Source organism: Sorex araneus, chromosome 9, assembly GCF_027595985.1.
Source record: "Sorex araneus isolate mSorAra2 chromosome 9, mSorAra2.pri, whole genome shotgun sequence".
In the NCBI taxonomy this organism is placed as follows: Eukaryota; Metazoa; Chordata; class Mammalia; order Eulipotyphla; family Soricidae; genus Sorex; species Sorex araneus.
The window spans coordinates 45,296,511-45,317,904 of NC_073310.1; the positions used below are offsets into that span (position 1 = coordinate 45,296,511).

General features: G+C 46.2%; 1 protein-coding gene across 1 annotated transcript in view; it reads left to right on the plus strand.

Moving 5' to 3' along the window:
* SUSD4 (sushi domain containing 4) overlaps window positions 1-21,394 on the plus strand; it is a 138,696-nt gene that overhangs the window by 75,953 nt on the left and 41,349 nt on the right. The window lies entirely within an intron of this gene.

Here is a 21,394-nt window from a genome sequence, read left to right on the forward strand (position 1 = left end):
TCTGTCTCAATTACAGTCTACTTTATCACCATTTTTGTCAATGCAGGCAAGCAACTCCGGTGACATTAGGGCCATTTATTTTGGGTCTGCGCACTCGGCACTCATTTCCATGATACTCAATAAAAAGTGCAGTAAATATTGGGCACAAACTGTATTTTGATACCCAAGATCTATGCTTCTCAGGGGATCTAATCGATTGCTCCTTAACAGATCTGTGCTCAATGTGATTTCTTTAAGGAAAAAACAGTGCAGACAATGACAGATGGGTAAGGTAGACACTTATTTTTATCTATTATCCTTCTGCTTATTGGTCCTGACAAGATATTTGCCTCTAGCAATTATCCCTAAATCTTTTTGGTTGAAATAATTTTATAGAGATGATTAATATATACATTTGTTTTTATTTTATGCAGATACATTTGGAGTTTAAAGGAATGCATTGAGGTTAACTAATTGGAATGCCAAATTGCTGATTATGTATCTCCCAGGATCAGCAAGACTAATGTGGAAATAGTCATGAATCAAGAAGTAATTCTATTCCCAAATTTTCATGAGGCATAGAACTTGTATTTCATTGGGTTTATTAAAAATGAGCTTCAGTTTCTCTTAACACCATTATGGATTTATTTGGGAATGGAGATTTTATTAAAAGGTCATGTAAACTATTATTCTGATTTAGTATGTATCTACTTTATGAAGCTTAATTTAATTTCATAAGCATTTATTGTGGTCCTCTTTAGGGGAATTTCAAAGGACGGGTAAGATGATGTCTTATCCTAGTCTCTTTTTTATTTTCAAGATTTTTTTTAAAGTCAGAATTACTGTAAAAAAATTCAAGTTTACTAAATAAATCATTTTTTTTCATCTTTCATACTTGTGGCTCATGTCAGCTGTGGCTTTCAAGAGATTCTGTGAGGTTGATTTGGTTTGTGTATACAGACTTTCTTTCTTATCCTATGGCCTAAGATTGTCTGACTTCCACCCCAGATAAGCTCAGGAAGAAACATCAGAGAAGAGAGAAAACCAATTTTCTTCTTAAAAAAAAAATCTTTTATTGCTGGGCTTGAGTATTTATTATTCAGCAAGAAAAGGCCCTCTGTGGGGTTGGAGAGATGCTACAGTGGGTGGCACAGTTGCCTTTCAGGAGACCGACCAGGCATCCTGCCTGTGTGATCCTGAGCACCATCAGGAGTGTTCCCCACGCCCAAAGCTAGGAGTCAACCCTGAACACTGCCTGGGTGTGCCTCCCCCCCTCAAAAAACAAACAAACAACAACAACAAAAGGCCCTCTGTTACTTTGCCATCCTGAGGGGAAGGTTTATTCCCTTTTAGATAAACTTCTTTCTCACCCTGTGCACAGCTCCATAATATCTAGTTCTGTCAAGAAAAGGAGCGAGACCTCCAGAGTGAGAGCTGTACCACTGCCAGGACTCTGCACGTGTAGCTCTCAGCAAGCATTCAAACGCTCCACGGCGCAAAGTGTGCAGAGTGTGTGCATGTGTGGAGGGCTGGGAACGCTGTGATTTCATCATAAACTAGGAGTGGATATTTCCACAAGAGAGTCTGGAACCTCACCTGCCAGTTCTGATGGTTGCTCTACCAATCACTTCAGAAAGTTTGCAAGGACCTTTCTAAGTCTATTTCTTTTCACTCCCAATAGCTGTGTGGTGTATCTTTGGCAGAGCTATATTGGAGAGCTTTTCTTGCCCAACATCCTTGTTGGGCAAGAGAAAATCACTGTCACTGTCATCCTGTTGCTCATCGATTTGCTCGAGCGGACACCAGTAACGTCTCCATTGTGAGACTTGTTACTGTTTTTGGCATATTGAATACGCCATGGGTAGCTTGCCAGGCTCTGCCATGCGGGTAAGATACTCTCGGTAACTTGCCGGGCTCTCCTAGAGGGACGAAGGAGTTGAACCCGGGTTGGCCACATGCAAAGCAAATGCCCTACCCGCTGTGCTATCACTCCAGCCCAAAAGAAAATCATCCTTGTTAATGTCGTAAGTTTTTGTTTTGCGCAGTTTGGAGGCAGTGGAGGAGTGGTGGGATGTGCCTTGAAATCTCACCAAAGAATTCATGACGTTTTCCTCACAGTGAAGGATCTTTCCTGCTCACTCGTAAATGGCTTTTACACTCCAATCAGGATTTGTGCCGGGCAAGTCAGCATAGCTGTTGAGTTCTTTTATGTCCCTTGTCAGGTAATCCATAGCAGTGATTATTGTTCCACACTAGTAAATGATCTCATTTTGATTAAAGCTTAAGAGCACGTTGAGATTCACGGTGCCATTGAGCAGGCACAAGGGCCCTGGAAGAGGTGTCCGACGTCGAGTCATCTCCTGATTAGGAGACAGTCTCAGGACGTCTCCCTGTCTGTCCAGGTGCTCTGGCCACAGAGGACGCAGCTCCCAAATGAGCGCGGTAGCATTTCTTTCTCCCCCACCTCTTCTCTGTGGCACAAACCCCATACCTATCAGTTACACAGCAGCATGTGACTACACACAGTGGCCTCCACGAAAGGGACTGATAGAGGTCACTAAATCCAAGCCCTTTGTTTGAGTTTTCTGTGTGACTCGGAGCAGCCAGGAGCCTTCTTCGGGTTCAGTGGCAATTTAAGGACAGATCTGTTCCAACCTCCAGTCTTGCCACTGTCCCCTGAGCAACCCCAAGTCCTTCCTGTCATCAGCCAGCACTGTCTGGGGTGCAGCTTTCAAAAAGAGCAAGTCCACAGGTGTGAAAACACCTTCGGACCCCGCTGTGCCCTGCTGAAGCTTGGGGAGAGCCAGCCCCTCTCATTCTCTGCTCTGTGCTGCCGCATCATCGTCCCCCTTCTCCTGGGTCCCCTTGATTCCACGCTACATCGAGGCATCCTGGACTTAGACTATAGGGGTTAAGGCACCTGCCATGATTGCCAGCACCTTTTATGGTCCCCTGAGCACTGTTAGGAATGATCCCTCAGCACAGAGCCAGGAGTAAGCTCTAAGCTATGTGTGACCCCCAAGCAAACAACGAATATATCAAAAGAAAGTTGTGGTGTGCAAGTAAACTTCATGCCTAGAATTTGGGCCTTAGAGAACTGCTGTCACCAGCTATGCATGAACCTGTTGGCACCCAGAGCCTTGAGGCTGGGCATGTAGTGACTGCACTGTCCGTGCCTGGGTGGCATGAAGAAGGTTTATGGTTCTGGCAGTGGCAGCGGGCAAAGAGGCCTTGGAGTCGCCTCGGACTGACATGATTCCCTGTGAGCACGGGGTCGCAAATGAGAAAACCGGTGACAAGGAAAGGCTAGGGTGACAGTGACCATGGGGCTCTGCCTTCCCAGGACGTTGGGCTACTGAGGCCCTTTTCCTGGGGACCCTGTCCCTCTCCAGGTCAGGAAAGGCCAAGATCACGCGGTGAATGAAGTGGTGTGAGCCCAGCATCCTTTCCTCTACTGGGCAGGGTACACGCTGCGTCCTGGCAGAGTCTCTTGGGGACCCTTCAGAAAGAATAGGACTCGGGGCTTTTTCCAACAGACTGGGCTTCAGTTGTCTCCAGCGGTGGAAGCCCAGGCCAAGAGCCTCCGAAAGGCTCCCAAGGATGTTTCCGTTTGCAGCCAGGAAACTTTCTGTTCTTTCTGTTCTTTGTTTTATTTTATATTCAATTTGCTTTTATTCATTTATTTTTGAGGGCCTCCTGAGTGGCACTTGAGAGACCCGAGGGGGACCCTGTTTGCAATTATTGACCAATCAGACTGGGGATTTGATGATACAAGGGGCCTTGGGTGTGGTGCTGAGTGCCAGGGAGTGCCAGGGATACCCAGACAGGGCTGGGCATCTCCAGAGCTCCACCTGGGGATGTTTGGGGACCCTGCGACTATGGGCATTGAACCAGGGTCAGCCTTATGCAAGGCATACGTCCTAAGCCCTGTACAGTCTTTCCAGCCCCCTGGTCCTCTTGGTTGTGTCTAAAGGTGATAGACAGCCCAGGAGAGGGACCTTGCCCCAAATGCCAGGCTTCTGTGCTTACCCCTTTCTTTGCCTTACCTCCTCACAGAATACAGGAGGGAAATACATTCATTCATTTAGCAAGCATTATTTTTAGGTTCCTACTCAAATATTTTGACTCCTGGAGATCTGACAAAGATTGCTCTAAAAGATGAATATTTGATGTCAAGAAGGTTCTTTGAGACTCCTGGAGAGAAGAAGGTGCCTTGTGCACTAAAGTATTAGTATTACATTATAAATTTTTAATTAAAAGATTTGCCCTGACTCAAGCTAACGCTGGCAGTCAAGATGGCAGAAAACTCCTTGATTCATGGAAGCGGGGGTGCAGAAGTTTTCAAAAGAAGGGTACTTGTACTTCTTTCTCAGTCAGTCAAGCTGAGCTTGTCTTTCCATTCCAGCGGCTTTAATGGAGCCAATGGCAGCTTTCAAAGTTTCATTAAGAATCCTTTGCTTCAGGGGCCAGAACCACAGTACACCAAGGAGGGCATTTGCCTCACATGTGGTCAACCCAGGTTCCATCCCCATCACCCCATATGGTTCCCTGAGCACTGCAAGGAGTAATTCTTGAGTTCTGAGCCAGAAGTGACCATGAGCATTGCTGGGTGTGACTCAAAATCCAAAAATCTATTTGCTCGAGCGGGCACCAGTAACGTCTCCATTCATCCCAGCCCTGAGATTTTAGCAGCCTCTCCTTATTCATCCTTCCCAATGGTGCCGTATTGGAGGCTCTTTCAGGGTCAGGGGATTGAGACCCGTTATTGTTACTGTTTTGGCATATCAAATACACCACGGGTCGCTTGTCAGGCTCTGCCATGCGGGCGGGATACTCTCAGTAGCTTGCCAGGCTCTCTGAGAGGGACAAAGAATGTAGATAAGAGAATACAAGCAAACTTCACAGTGATTCACTAATAAAAATTGAAAAAGATGGGGCTGGAGTGATAGCACAGCGGGTAGGGCATCTGCCTTGCACGAGGCCGACCCAGGTTCGATTCCCAGCATCCCATATGGTCCCCTGAGCACCGCCAGGGGTAATTCCTGAGTGCAGAGCCAGGAGTAACCCCTGTGCATCGCTGGGTGTGACCAAAAAGCAAAAAAAAAATTGAAAAAGAAAAAGAATACAAGCAAGTATGTTAGAACCAAATATATGTGCTGCTTTAGGTACATCAGTGGGCTAGACTATAAGAGGTCGTGGCCATGCGCTTTCGGGAGCTTTGTTTTCTAATTTCTGGACCTTGGCCATTGATCTTGGCTGGGACTGAAATCTCCAATCCTGCTCGAATCGGGACTGGGTCTCCTCCACCCAGATCCTCTCCCCCATTTTCCAGTAGCTAGGCATTTCAGGGGCACCCACAAATGACCCCCAGTGCTATGTAATCCCATCAATGGCCAAGATCCACCATCAACGGCCTTTAATGTGGGTACTGAAAAACAGAGAGTCTCTTGCCTGCACGCCTGGCTATCTTCCCCAGGGCTCCTTGGAGGGGATGGCCTCCAGCTTCCCTCCCCACCCCGAGCAGAGCTCCCGGTGGCCGAAGACCACCGGAACCTAGCTACAGCCATGCTGGAGGCCCCTCTCCACACATCCGGACAGGCCTCATGCATGAAGGTACCGGCAGAGGAACCCAGGTGTGTGTAATCCCATCAACGGCCAACATCTAGAGAGATACTTAAAAGCAAGCTCTCAGAAGCGATATCTTTAGCCTACTTCTCCCTCTAGGAGAAACTGGCAATCTTCTGAGAGTTTCCTGCCCACATGGGACAGCCTTGCAAGCTTCCCATGTTGTATTCATATGCAAAATCCAGTAACAAGCTGGATCTCATTCCCCTGACCCTGAAGAGCCCCCAGTGCAACATCGTTAGGAGGGCCAAGTCGAGATGGATTGCTAAGATCTCAGGGAAAGGACGAAAGGAGATGTTCCTGAGCCCGCCCGAGAAATCAGTGATTAACGGGAATTTCGTGATTTTGTGATTTCGTGACTGAAAAACAAAGGCAGTGTCTTCAAGAATTTTCCCACATTTCATACCTTGGAAAATGGGCAGGAACAGAGGGGTCCCTCTCTGTATCTCGGGGGTCACTGGCATATCTTTTCTTATTCCTTTGTTTTGGGACCACCCTGGGTCGTTCTCAGGATTTACTCCTGGCTCTACACTCAGGAATCACTCCTGACAATGCTAGGGATCTAACCGGGGTCAGCTGCATGCGAGGTAAAGGCCTTACCCACTGTAGTATCTCTCTGGCCCCCGTTGGCATGACTTATGGAAGCCATTTTTTGGTTTTTGTTTTGTTTTTGAAGGGGGTTGTGCTATACCCAGCTATGCTCAGGGCTTATTTCTGGTGATTCTTGAAGGACTGTATGCAGTGTTCCGAGGACTTCATGCAGTTCAGGTAGTCATACCAGGCTTAACTGTGTGCAAGACAAGTGCCTTAGCCCCTGGGTAATCTCTCCAACCCCATGGGGGCTGCTTTCCACAGAAGTCACTGGTCCCCCCAGCTCTTCCCTTGTGACTCTGTGAGAAGGGATTTTATTCTTCATACAATTTCTTTACCCTCAATGTGGTTATGTCTTGAAAGGGGTGGGGAGGAGGGAAATCCAGAGGAAATAAGGTGCAGTTAGACTGGGGCCTCTGCAGCTAGGTAAGTGACAGAAGGGTCTGTCCTCATCATGAGCTGACAGCTGGCAGACCCCCCGCCCCCCTTCAAGGACTTGCCGGCCTGCACCGCCCGAGCTCCCTCTGAGTGTGGGGGCGGTCTGGAGGGGAGGAAGCAGATGTCTTCCTTTCCCAGCCTTTCCCAGCTGCCACTTGTCATCTGCCGCATCCCTGGAGCACAGCGATGTCACCCTTTGTCCCAGGTCAGGGTGGGAACAAGATGCCTGAGGTGAGAATGACCAGGCAAAGGCAGGCCACATTAGGGGTATGTGTAGGGGTCCGTGTCAGACCGTGTATGAAAGGGCACAAAATGACTCGAAGCCACCTCATGCTCCTGGCTGGTTCTGGAGATTCCCACCTCCCGAAAGCTGTTTTTCACCAGCCGGAGACAGAAATTACTCAGAATGAGGTTGGCTGCTTATGAAAATAAATACAGGGTTTCCCCCGCGGGGGGTCCTTTCCGAGCCGGTGCAGATGAAATTCTTCTTCCCTCCTGCCAGTCTTGAGTAGTTTGGGACTGAAGCCGGCTCCCTGTTCAGCGTCTGGAGAGACCTGTTCTCCGGGAGGGGGGCGAGGGAGGAGAGGCTGGATGTGGAGCTGCCTCCCAGCCTGTGTTCCCGGGCGGGGATTGGATTCTGGCCTCTATTACATTTGTCTGACACGGCTGCTAAGAGATGGGGCCGGGGCTTGTGAAATCAGAGCCAGCGCGGCATTTGGACAGCTGTCTTCAGTCCAGTCACGCCGCAGCCTGCCTTGCAGAGACACCAGGCAGAGGTTCTCTCTCAACCTGGGGCTGCAGAACTGCCCCAGAGCCATGTTAACCGTTGCTCATTGCCAATTCGGCTCTGAGGGGCCTTTGTGCCCCTGGAATCTGGATTTACAGCCTCCCCGGGCTGATTCTCCCTCTGTTGCCTTGGGAGACTCTCGGGCGGCCTCTGCCAGGCTAACACCTGTAGGACCCGACCCTCTATGGCCAGCCCCTGAGCGTGGCCTGTCGGCTGCCACCTCTTTAACCACCTGCCTTTGGTCACTTTGTTTTCGAAAGAGAATGCCATGTTCCAGAAGATAGAGAGAGAGAGAGACCTGACCATCTTTTTCAAAATAAAATAAAATAAAATAAAATAAAATAAAAACTCAAACTTGACCAGAGACAAAAACAAGAGGTCAGATGCAGGTTTGCCTGTCACGTCCAAACCCAGTGTCTCCAGCCACTCACAGTGTATCTGTGTTAAGTGGTTCAGGGGCCCCCAGGATTTCTCCAGAAAAATGATAAAGGCTTGATATTTTATGTTTAGGTCTTCCTCAACTTCGCAAATGTACTGCTCGATCAGTCCAGACTCTCCCAGTTTAACTGGGAAAATCTCTGCATTTCTAGGGAATTTCTTTATTCTTTCTGGATTGATTTTGTGGTTGTGGTGGTGGTTTTAACCCTTTATGAAATGTATAAAAAATTATATTTTCTATATTCTTTGTGACTGGAGCAATAGCACAATGGGTGGGGCATTTCCCTTGCATGCATCCGACCTCGGTTCGATTCCTCCATCAACGGAGAGCCCAGCAAACTACCGAGAGTAGCCCGCCTGCAAGACAGAACATGGCAAGCTCCCCATGGCATATTCGATATACCAAAAACAGTAACAACAAGTCTCACAATGGAGACGTTACAGGTGCCTGCTCGAACAAATCAATGAACAACGGGATGACAGTGCTACAGTGCTATAGTCTGTATTTCAGTTCCCATCCACCTGTCCTTCTTTCCTTTGTTTTATCCATCCATCCATTGATCTGTGTATTACTACCACAAGCCAGACAGTCCAGTGAGTTAGTACAGAATAAACACCCACATCATCATTATCCAGGTGAAGATGACAAATGTGTATGCAGCACCCCAAAATCTCTTCTTCCAGCTCTTGCTTCCATCCGTCCTCTCAGGAGCCTCTTCTTTCCTGAGTTATGATAATCACTATCATTCCTAAACACAGTACTATTTTAAGTTTAATTTACTTTTGCCTTGTTTTTGAGTTCATTTGTAGACTTACGGAGTGCATTCTCTTACACTGGACTTCGTTCACTTTGTGAAATCCATCAATGTTATGGTGTGCCCCTGCGGTTTGGTCATTGGCATTGCCACGTGGTGCTCTGTTGTATGAACTGATCATGATTTGAACCTTCTAATATTAATGGAAATTTTAGGGGTTTTTTTCAGTTAGGTCTATTATGAACAGTGATGAACATACCTCGTGGTGAATGTATGTACACATGTTTCTTTTTTATTTATTTTATTTGGGGTGGCTTACTCCTGGCTCTGTGCTCTGAGATCACTCCTAGTGGGATTTGGGAATCTTATGTGGTACCAGGGATTGAATCTGGATCTGCCACGTGCAAGGAAAACACCTTACCCACTGTACCATCTCTCATGTCCCTATGTATATATTTTAAGAGTAGAGTTATTTTTCATGGATATTGCTAAGTTCAGCATTTCCAGGTATTTTCTGTTTTTCCAAGTGGTTTTATCAATTCACATTTCTGCCAGCAAAGTATAAGGGTCCCTTAGCTCTCCTCTCCAACACTTTGCCTGTCATATTTTAGCCATCTGGTTGGTATTGTGGTGCTAGATGTATGGTAGCTTATGGTTTAATGTACATTTCCTTTCTGAGTAATGAGTTTAAGCACTTTTTCTCTCCTAACTGGCCATTTCTTTAGGAAGTGCTTGTATGAGTCACTTTGAATTGTCTTTTTCTTATTTACTTTTAGGATTTCTTTATACTAGATACATGCTATTTGTTTGGTCATATATGCTTTAAATATTTTCTTATAGTTTATGGCTAAAATTTATTTTCACTTTTACCAAAATGTCTTCGCTTGAGTGGAAGATCTAAATTTCAATGCAGAGCTTGAAGTTTTATCTGTCAACTTTTATCCATCTTATATCTATGTTGTTTCTGGTCTTGTTTGGAACTATTTTCCTACTCTAATATCATGAAGACATCCCTATATTCTGAGACTTTCTACTTTGGATTTTGCATTTAGTTCTGGAATCCATCAGAACTTGGTTTGTGAAATAATACAATCTAGCACCGCTTATTCGATTTTCTCCTCATCATTGCCACACAGAACCACCTTTGTCATTAGACAGCAAGACAGAAGTCAAGATTAGGATGATACAGGATCAGTGAGATAGTACAGGGGGCAAGGTGCTTGCCTTACATACTGCTGACCCAAGTTCAATCCCCAGCACTGCTAAAAGTCCCCTGAGCACACCTGGAGTCATCCCTGAGCACAAAGTCAGGGGTAAGCCCCAAGCAACACCAGGTGTGGCCCCCAAATCCAAAAACAAGAAACAGTAGGATGAGTTAACTGGGAACACAGATTGGAGGGGAGTAGAAGTGACCCACGTGTATGTGGGCAGGGGTGGGGGTGAGGGGTCTTAGGTATTTTGGTGGTGGTGAGTGAGGTAACTGTGTACATTGCACTGTAGCACTGTTGTCCCATTGTTCCTCAATTTGCTCGAGCAGGCGCCAGTAACGTCTGCATTGTGAGTCTTGTTACTGTTTTTGATATATCGAATATGCCATGGGTAGCTTGCCAGGCTCTGCAGTGCGGGTGAGATAATCTCGGTAGCTTGCAGGGCTCTCTGAGAGGAGCGGAGGAATCAAACCCGGGTCGGCCGCGTGCAAGACAAATGCCCTAACCGCTGTGCTATCGCTCCAGTACAACTGTGTACATTAAGACCATAAATATCAACCCATTATAACCGCATTAATGATTATAAATTTAAAATGTATTTTAAAAGATTAGGATGAGCTCTGCTCGGTTTTGATCTATTTGCTCTGTCCCGCTGGGCTGTCACTGTGTCAGTATTATACTGGGTTAATTACTCTGACTTTCTGATAACCCTTGAATTCCAAGAGAACAAGCTCTCCTTCCCTTGCTCTGCTTCTTGAAGACAACCTCGGCTCTTCTTGATCGTTGCAGTTCCATTTAAATTTTAGAATCAACCTATCAATTTTCGAAGCAAGTTTGATTTTTTTTATCCTACATATTTTAGGATTGGGGTCCTCTCTTAGCTGTACGTGGCCAAGTGGGCCAGTGGTTGAGAGGTGTGGTGCTGTTTTGGCTCTGTGGTGCTGGGGACTACTGGGGACACCCTGGTAGATCTCTGGGAGTTTGATTTGGGGGAGGCTCTCAAGTAGTGCCGAGAAGGCCCAGAGCCCTTCCCAGTGATGCTTAGAGAACTGGGCCAGTGATTCCAAACAAGGACCCTGAGGAGCTGCTTGGGCCCTGCTGTTCTTCGGATTTTCTGAGCCACCTTGGAGATCCCTGGCAGCCTCCAGGACACATCTGGGGATTTGTGGAGACCTCTAGGACCACACCTGGGGATGCTCAGGGCACCATACAATCTCAAGGATTGAACAGGGGTAGGCCACAGGCAAGGCATAACCCCCATACTATCTCTCTAGGCCCAGAAGTTTGACTTTTTAAATATAGTTATATTTAATTTATAAACATCAGTTTTTGGGGGAAATTATGCTGTTACAATTCTGAGTTTGCCAATTTAAAGCCATGAACTGGTCCCTCATTTACTTCGTTCTTTTTCTTAATAACACTTAAGAAAAATTTCCTCAATATTTTATAGTTTTCTGTACAGAGGTATTATATTCCTTTTGTTAAATTTATGTCTGGAAATCCAAAACTTTTTCTGTGCTATTGATGATGTATTTTTAAATTTTCATTTTCATAATTGATGGCACGTAGAAATCCATAGATGCTAAGCTCATTAATCATACAGTTTATGTTAATTATTTGCATTTCACCTTAGCTATGACATGTGTGATAAAGCAACTTTCTTTTTGTGAAGCAAAATGGTTTTTGTTGAATTAAATTTACTTAGATGTGAGAGGAGAGAAAAGAGTGGAAAAAGCAGAAAGAGATACATGTTCAAAGAAAAACAGAGGCTCAAAAAAGTAAGCCAAAATACTATTTTTTTTCTTTTTGGAAAAAAAAACCCCAGCGAGGCTCAGGGATTACTCCTGGCTCATGCACTCAGGAATTACTCCTGGCGGTGCTCAGGGGACCATATGGGACACTGGGAGTCGAACCCGGGTCGGCCACGTGCAAGGCAAATGCCCTACCCGCTGTGCTACTGCTCCAGCCCCAATACTAATATTTTTTAAAAGGATTATACAACACAAAGTTCCGGGATCCTCAGGTACCACCTAGCTTCTTACACCAGGTGCATACTTAGAAGTCCCATAGTTACCCATTCACTAAAAGATTCACCAAAACAACTCAGAGTGGCCAGAGAGATATCACAGTAGGTGTAAGCACTTGCCTTCCAGATTCAATCCTGGCACCACATCCCTGAGCACAGAGCAGGAGTAAGCCCTGAGCATCAATGGATGTAGCCCAAACCCCACTCCACCCTCCAAAATAAATCAAATTGAAGAACTCAGAAAAGCCATCATACTTGTAATCCTGGTTTATGAATTCAGCCCAGCAAGAGATGCTAGGGACCCAGGAGTTGCCAGCCACATCATCCAGATAGTTCTCCTATCCCAGTGGCCCATATGGACAGTGCCTGCTTCTCCCGGCAACCATGAGTGACAGAGTGCCAGGGGTACTGGCAGGGGTTCTGTCAGAGTGTCAGGAGTACTGGCAGCCAGGGCAGGTGTCCAGAGGGCTTGCTGGGTCTGAGTCACAGAGACGTACCACAACACTTTTAGGACTGATGTTAGTCAACAGTCCCTCCCCAAGCTGAGCTGATACTGATGGTCCCAGCCTTCCCTGCTTGAATCCCGTTGTTAGCACCCACCCTTCCATGTGGCCTGAAGGCTCCAGTGAAACAGACACTCATCTCAGCTAGGACCTTCTGAGTATTACAAGGTTATTTCCCAGGAGCCGAGGGCAGAGGCCAAACTACTCTGGAGGCAAAGATAATTCTTCTCCCTTCCTACGGCAAACCATTTCAGAGTATAAATCAGATCTTGCCATGGTCTGTGCTTGACAAGGTCTAGTAGCTCCCATCACACTGAAATAAAGCCCAGAGCTCCTGCACCAGTGGAAAGCCCGGTCTGAGCCAGCCCTTTCGTTTTCCTGATTGTTGCACACTGTAGCCCCAGACACTGGTCTTCTTTCATGTTTTAAGGACTTGGGCCTCTTTCCTGACCTTTGTACTCGGGCTTCCTTCTGCCTGAATTGTTCTTCCCCCAGATCCACACTGCATTGAATCCTTGTAATTAGGTCTCAGCTTAATAAATGTCATCTCCTCAGAGGTGCCTTTCTTGACTTTCCAAATTAAAGGCATCCCCAAGCCAATCCCTATCATATTACCTTGGTAGAGCAGGGCTCATCGCATGTTATTTTCTAGCTCATTTATCTGTTAATTTGTCTCTGAGTTGCCCTCTGTGCAAAGTGCCACACAAGTCAAATTCTTGACTTTTCCTATCCTCAGCACCTCCAATGTATTGGATCTAGAGTAAGTGCTCAGTAATGCAGTGAATGAATGAATGAATGAATGAATGAATGAATGAATGAATGAATAGGTGGATGAATAAATAATAGGCTTTTTGACAAATGCTAAGATGAAAGCAAGTAGAATTCCTTCTAGCAAAACCTGCAGTACCTTGAACATGCTAAGGTGAATTGTGACTCTCAAACTGTGTATCATCTGTATTTGTGTGTTGTATGTATTTGTGACACTTTTGGTAAAGAAAGGATGTAGGAATGTGGCCTTTTTAAGAAATTGGGTTTGTTTTCCCCTTTAAATAAAATCATAAGTCTAATGCCTGGAGGATTCATAAAATTTTCTTTTGTTATTCCTGTTTAATTCTTAAGGTCCCCGCTCTCTACAAACTAAGTCAAAGTTTAATATGTCCTATGGGCCTTTACCTTCTTTTATTTATTGTATTGTATTGTTATTGTATTATATTTCCATTGTTACTAGAAGCTGGATTATTAAAGCAGTCACATCAGGAGGATGGTGAAAAATGGTTTCTGGAAGGGAAGCCTTAGAGACTCCCTAAATTGCACTCCCTAAGCACGCATTTATGCCCTATCAACCTATGTTTTGATTATTGACCTGATTTTTCTTCGTTTTTTTTGGGGGGGTCACACCCGACGGCGATGCACAGGGGTTACTCCTAGCTCATGCACTCAGGAATTACTCCTGGCGATGCTCAGGAGACCATATGGGATGCTGGGACTCGAACCTGGGTCGGCCGCGTGCAAGGCAAACGTTACCCCAGCCCATGACCTGATTTTTCTTGAGAGAATCATATTGAGAGCCCTTTATCCATAGTTCTTAGTGGCTTCAAAAAGAAAATTTTTGAGGTGGCTTTAAAAAAATTTTTTTTTCTGTAACTGGATGCATTTGTAGAAAACTGTGTTGTCTCTCTGTATGAAATTTCAAGTTGAATGAAGGTCATACACTTGTGTACAGGTACTACAGGTTGCAGCTCATTTCTTTCCATGGGGTGGGGGGGAAGGTCCATAGTTACTTACTGCTGCGGACCATGGATAGAGACATATACTTATTCCAGAAGCTCTCTTCTTCCAACCTCACCCTCCTTTCCTCAGGTGATTAGCTACCAGACACTGAGAACTGAAAGGTGAGAGAGGCGTTGGGTGTTGTTCCCCCCGACAGGTTTACCACTGCAGTGTGGTCCTAATGCCCAAGGCACCACCCTTCCCAGCTTCCTACCTTGGAGGAATTTGAACTCTAACTTCTGCACCTTCAACTGTGGCCTTTAGCAAACTGGCCCTCCTCCTTCTTTCTCCCCCTCTGGAGACTCTGAAAAGATCCACAGCTGCTGGGATCCGGGGGCTGTGACTCCCCTTGAACCTGGCACGGGCTCTGCAGCTGGTGTAGCTCCTGCTCACGCTGGGGTCCAACTCGCCAGGCTCCTGATTAGGAGTCCAGAGCATCCTATTTCATAGACCACCGGTGTTTCACTTTCTGTTCTTATTTACTTAATTTCGGATTGGGGGCCCTGCCCAGCATTTTGCAGCAATTATTCCTATTGCTCAGAGGACATGCGGTGATGGAGATTTGAACTGGGGTGAGAAGTGTGCCAGGCCCACTTTAGCCCCTGTGCTGTCTGCCAGGCCCGCTATCCATTTTCATAACTGGGTTTTAGGAAGGTGCTGTAGTTGCAGTAGTACTGACACTATTTTATACTCGGAGGGCTGCTGTACTGTTACCAACTGCAGTGTCAGATCCCGTCCCCACTGTTCCAACTTTTGTTTATTTTCAGTCATTTTAAATTGAAGTTCAGGGACTTCCAATACTGTTAATCATATTATTGCGCATATATCATTCCAATATTACATCCATTACCCGAGTCCCCACCACCCACCACCCGAGTCCCAAGGACTTCCTCCCAGCCTTCTGCCATATAAGCTTAGTTCTATAGATAAAATCTTCAATTCCAATGACTTTGATCTTGACCTTTTACTTTTCCCTTACTATGTTTTTTTTTTTAATGATTATTTTAATTTTTTTTCTTTTTTGGTTTGGGGACCACACCCAGCTGCACTCAGGGATTATTCCTGGCACTGCACTGAGGAATTATTCCTGGCAGTGCTTGGAGGACCATATGGGATGCTGGGGATCAAACCTTTCTCTCTTTTATTGTGAAGGTGGTAACACCCACACAACATAAATGAATAGAGCTAATATACTGAAATTGCACAAAATTGCAAGCCAGTTAATGAGTTGATAAAATAAATTTTTTTTCAAAAAGTCTTGGTTTTTAGAGGTATGTGATTTTTAAAATAAATATTGCAAATAATTCTGTACTGATGCATTTTAAAATTTACACAAAATATGTAAATCCTACAAATGTATAATTTAGTAAGAGTGAAGAGAATTAAGAAAAAATGAGGGGAAAAATCTTAATAGTTTATAAGAGTATAGAAGTGTTTTATCCAAAGAAAGGGAATGTTGACTTTATATTAGAAAATATTATCTAGTTACTGTTCAAGTAGTAGCTGCATTAATAAGTAAAATATTGTAATAAAATGTAAATAATTTAGAAACTGATTCAATATAAATGAGACCTTAATTTGTTATTGAAAATGTTCAATACCAGAACACTCAATGTAAAAGAAACATTAATTTGTTATTGAAAATGTATAAAATCTCTTATTAAATAAATAAGCAGGAGTAAACATGCCTTTCTTGAAGTAGCATAGGGCAGCCATAAGTGCCATACTCAATGCCACATGCTAGCAAAAGTTTGTCCTGTCTTTTAAAGAAGATTCTTTAATGCTTCTTGAAAAACTGATTTCACGGCTATAAATTCCATAAGCTCTTGACTGTCCGTGAAGCCCTGTATCATTCCTTCAAATATGAGTGATAATCTAGCAGGATAGAGTACTCTTTTTAAAAAAAAAAAATTTATTAGTGGATCACCATGAGGTACAGTTACAAACTTATGAACTTTCGTGTTTGCATTTCAGTCATACAGTGATTGTTTACCCATCCCTCCACCAGTGCCCATTCTCCTCCACCAATGTTCTCAATATCCCTCCCATTCCCACCCCATCCCCCACCACCCCAAGATAGAGTACTCTTGGTGAGGTGTCCATCCTGGAGTTTCGCACTGCATCCTCCATTCTCTTCTGGCTTGTAGAGTCTCGTTGGATAGATCTGCTGTGACTCCTACAGACTGCCTTTGTATGTAAGTTCCTTTTTGATCTGGCTGCTTCCAATATTCTGTCTCTGTCTTTGGTTTTTCTCATTCTGAGTTTAATGTATCTCTTGGCATTTTCCTATTTGAGCCTGTTTTCACTGGGATCCTTGGGGCCTCTTGTATTTGGTTGCCTGTATTCCTCCACTCTGGGAAATTCTTATCTATGATTTAAATATGGTTCTTTATCAAATTCTTCTTCCAGTTCCTCAGGACTGTGATGGTTCTTGTATTTTTCTTCTTGAACTCACGCTATAGTTCTCTGGTGTGCTGTTCATTTCTTTTCAGACCTTTTTCCCATCTTCTGTTGTTTTCTAGAAGTTTCCTCCTCTCTCTCACCTTGGAGCTTCTTGACCTTTTCTTCTGCTGCTGTTATTCTGCTGCTCCAACCTTCTGTTGAGTTTTTTTTTGTATCCCTCTTCTGATTGTAGTTTTCACATTTCGGCTCTCAAACTTCCTTGTGCTTTGATGACTACCCTTGCCTTCATTTGAGTTTATTAACTATCCTCACTGTGGTGTCACTGAAGTCATCCTATGAGGATTCACTGTGCCGGTTGGTGGTGTTTGAGCCTTCTGTGTTATTGTTTTGGCTCTTTGAACTTGGTGAGTTTCTATATGTCTTCCCCATTGGGCTTGCCATGTTCCTGCTGTGCTGAGGTAAGTCTTTGGAGTTAGCCCTGCTGGGAGACGCTCAGGGACGAGGCTCAAGTTGCTCTTTTTGCTTCTCTGCCCACCTTCATCCAGGGGCAGGGAGTAGAACTGTGAAATTTGGTGAGAACTGACCACATACACAGCCACATGCTTCAAGAGATGTGGTGCTGGGTCCTTTAAAATGACAGAACTCAGGCATGGAGGCTGCCCGGGCCCAGAGGCTGCCTTCATGCCAAATACCTCTATTGCAAACTACAACACCCAAAAGGAGAGAGAACAAAGGGGAATGCCCTGCCACAGAGGCAGGGTGGGGTGGTGGGGGATGGGGTAGGGTGGTGAGAGGGATACTGGGATCATTGGTGGAGGTGAATGGGCACTGGTGGAAGGATGGGTAAACAATCACTGTATGAGTGAAATGCAAACACAAAAGTTTTTAAAAAAAGGGTCTGGAGATGTTGGCCAGGAGATTAACTTCACTTTCATTTGTCTCAACTTTAAAAATAAATGTAGAGGAGCCAGAGAGATAGTATAATGGGTGAAGCATTTGCCTTGCACAAGGCTGACCCAGGTGCCATCTCCAGCATCCTATATGGTCCTCTGAGCACCACCAGGAGTAATTCCTGAGTGCAGAGCCAGGAGTATTGCCTGAGCATTGCTGGTTGTTGCTGTTGTTGTTCAGCCCCAGTTCATACACCTGTGTACACAGGTCAGTGATCCCCAGCTCCTACATTGACTGCTGGTTGCCCATCGTGAGTCTGTGGACTGGTGATTGAAAATTACTGTCAGAAACCACCATGTAAAACTCTAGGGAAGCAGACATGGGTAACTCTGGTTTGGGTGGCCAGTGCCCACGTGTGCCCAATGTCTGCATGGACACTCAATCCTTTGGCTTCACTCCCCAAAGCTGGCCACCTCCTGAACATACTGGCTGATGCCTGAACAAATTTTGAGCCAATCATGCAAATTGTTGCTTAGTCCTATCAGGGGCTGCCACGAGTTCTTATTTGCAGCCCAGACTTTATGGACGGGTGCTTTGGTAAATGTGTTTTTATTTGCTGTAAATAATTTCAGCGTCATGACACTGAATAAATGTAACTTGGCATTTTCCATTGAGAGGGAGGCCGCAGTGGAGCGGGGAGAGTGGCTGGCTCTCCTGTGAGCCCAGTCGGGATGACTCAGGGCTGAGTTGGAGCGGGATTCAGTTTATGCTGGTAGAAACACTACTGGTTCCACATGGACAGTGAAAAGGCCTCTTTCTATGGTTCAAAAATGCAGCTACGAGAGGGAGAATGGAAATTGGAGTACGGTTGTGCCACAGGACTCTTGAAATCTATGGAGGCAAAGGGGAGCTCTAAGGGATCTCCTGAGGGGAAGGTTTATTGTCCCAAAGCCCAGCTGGGCAGAGCTCCCATGGCCCCCTGCCCCACTGGAAGTGCACAGAGGTGTGGAGGGGTGCACAGAGGGCTTGTGGGAGGGAGTCCCACAGACTAGGTTCGGGGGCTGATAGTGGGGAGAAGGGCACCTGGAAGGCCTTCCTGGGCTAGCAAGCCACCTGACTTGGAGTGACCCCTGGGGGACAGGGAGGGATCCCCACTTGATTCTGCAGAGCCCAGGGCTTCCCGCAAGCCTCTGGTGCAGATGTTCTGTGCTCTGGAGCTCTGGTTGTCAAATTTTCAGTCGCTCTTCAATGGTCATGGCCCAACCCCTCCTCAAAGCCCTTCCTAAAGGCTCTTTATAACACCCCAGCTGGTCTCTGCTCCTTCCCTCTCATCAACACTGGGGGTCCGGCCCCAGAGTCCCAGAACTGATGAGTCAGAGACTTGAAAGTCAGGGTCCCTGTGTACACCATTCTTACTACTTTCTAGATTCCATAAGCCCTTGGGGGTGACTGAGAAGCCTTAGAATATTGAGATATTTCAAGGACAGTTCCTTCCTCTCTCCCTCCCCCACCTCTTTTCCTCCCTCCCTTCCCTCCTTCCCTCCTTCCTTCCTTTCTCCCTCCTTCCCTTCCTCCCTCCCTCCCTTCCCCCTTCCCTCCTTCCTTCCTCCCTCCCTCCATCCTTCCTTCCTTCCTTCCTTCCTTCCTTCCTTCCTTCCTTCCTTCCTTCCTTCCTTCCTTCCTTCCTTCCTTCCTTCCTTTCTTCCTTTCTTCCTCTTTCCCTTCCTCCCTCCATCCTTCCTTCCTTCCTTTCTTCCTCTTTCCCTTCCTCCCTCCCTCCTTCCTTCCTCCCTCTCTCCTTCCTCCCTCCCTCCCTCCTTCCTCCCTCCCTCCTTCCTTCCTCCCTCTCTCCTTCCTCCCTTCCTCCTTTCCTTCCTTCCTTCCTTTCTTCCTCTTTCCCTTCCTCCCTCCCTCCTTCCTTCCTCCCTCTCTCCTTCCTCCCTCCCTCCCTTCTTCCTTCCTCCCTCCCTCCTTCCTTCCTCCCTCTCTCCTTCCTCCCTTCCTCCTTTCCTTCCTTCCTTCCTTCCTTCCTTCCTTCCTTCCTTCCTTCCTTCCTTCCTTCCTTCCTTCCTTCCTCTTTCCCTTCCTCCCTCCCTTCCCTCCTCCCTCTCTCCTTCCTCCCTCCCTCCTTCCCTTCCCTTCCCTTCCCTTCCTTCCTTCCTTCCTTCCTTCCTTCCTTCCTTCCTTCCTTCCTTCCTTCCTTCCTTCCTTCCTTCCTTCCTTCCTTCTTTCCTTCCTTCCCCATGAGGTGCAGGGAATTGAACTTGGGCCTCCTCCATGACAAAAATGTACTCCAGTCCTTTGAGCCATCTCTTTGGCCTTAGAGGATGCTCCTATGGTTATCAAAGTTCTGTTCCTGAACTTGGACTTGATTTTAAAAGTTCAGATGCAACAATTGTGGAACATCACCCATTGTGTATGTGGAGGGTCGGGGGGTCTACCTGATCTTCGGAGAAGAAATAAGCAGCTCATGCTTGCATGCATATATGCATATAAAATGGTGATTTGGATAATGGCATACTTGGCACTGTGTCACTGTATCATTGTCAGCCCGTTGATCATCGATTTGCTCGAGTGGGTCCAGTAACATCTCCATTCGTCCTAGCCCTGAGGTTTTAGCAGCCTCTCTTTACTTGTCCTTCCCAATAGTGCCTCATTAGAGACTCTTCAGGGTCAGGGGAATGAGACCCATCATTGTTACTGTATTTGGCATATGAATACGCCACAGGGAGCTTGCCAGGCTCTTTCCTGTGCGGGCAGTAAACTCTCGGTAGCTTGCCATGTTCTCCAAGAGGGAGAACTAGGCTATCAGATGTTGGGCAGCCGCATCACAGCCATGCACTTTTGGGCATTTGGTTTTATAGTGTCTGGATGTTGGTCATGGATGGGATTACACAGCACACAGTGGGGCAGTTTCTGGGTGTGACTGCCTAGCTACTGGAAAATGGGGAATCTGGGTGGAATATTCCCAATCCCAATCCTTGCAGCCTTGGAGATCTTGGCTCCGGGTCCTGCACACCTGGGTTCCTCTGCCAGTTCCTTCATGCGTGAGGCTCGTCTGAACGTGTGGAGAGTGGTCTTGAGCATGGCTGTGGCTGGGTTCCGGAGGTCTTCAACTTGGCACTACTCAAGGCTTATACCTGACTCTGTGCTCAGGGATCACTCCTGGCAGGGCTCAGGGAACCATAGGCAGTGCTGGGGAATCTAACTCAGGTGGGTTGTATGTATGCACGGCAAGCACGCTACCTGCTATGCTATCTCTCCACCCCCATAAAAGGGAAATATTTTTAATGGTATCTTTTATTTGTTAAATAAAGTTGTTCATGGTGATTTATTACATTCCGTATCCTAACACCAGTCCCACCACCATTACACCTTCCCACCACCATTATTTCCAATTTTCCCAACCTCCACCCAAGCCTCCCCCCTAAAAGGGAGCCTTGTACCCATGCATGGCAGAGAAATATTCTGACCTCGGTCGTTAGTCAACTGGTGTTTGGGGTGGGAGCGGGCAGAGAGCAGAACCCTTGAAGGCAGGAGAGGAGGCTTTGCATGTTGAGCTGGAAGTAGATAGAGCTGTCAGATAGGTGCAGCAGAGTCTTTATTTATGCTTTTTTGTTGTATCTTTTGATTATTGGTGACTCAGGATCCTTGTTTCTCTACTGCCCTTGTCCTGACTCTCGGCCTGACCTTTCCTGCATCCACCTAGATGCATTCAGCTCTCACTCTCAGGAGTCTGTACATACAGCTGCTTGCTCGGAGCCTTTCTAATGTTGGCGGTAGTAGATATGAACCTACTTACTACCTTTTTCAAAACAGGGACATTGGATGGGAAGTGCTGTTAGCCAGTGCAGCTCAGCCCCTGCTGTTCAGCAAAGCCTACTCTTATAAAAGGCTCAGAGGCCCTTCCCTCCCCTGCAGGGTGAGGCTGAGGAGACCGTCCAGCTTCAGGCCCTCTGGCTCTGCATGGCAAAGCCAGG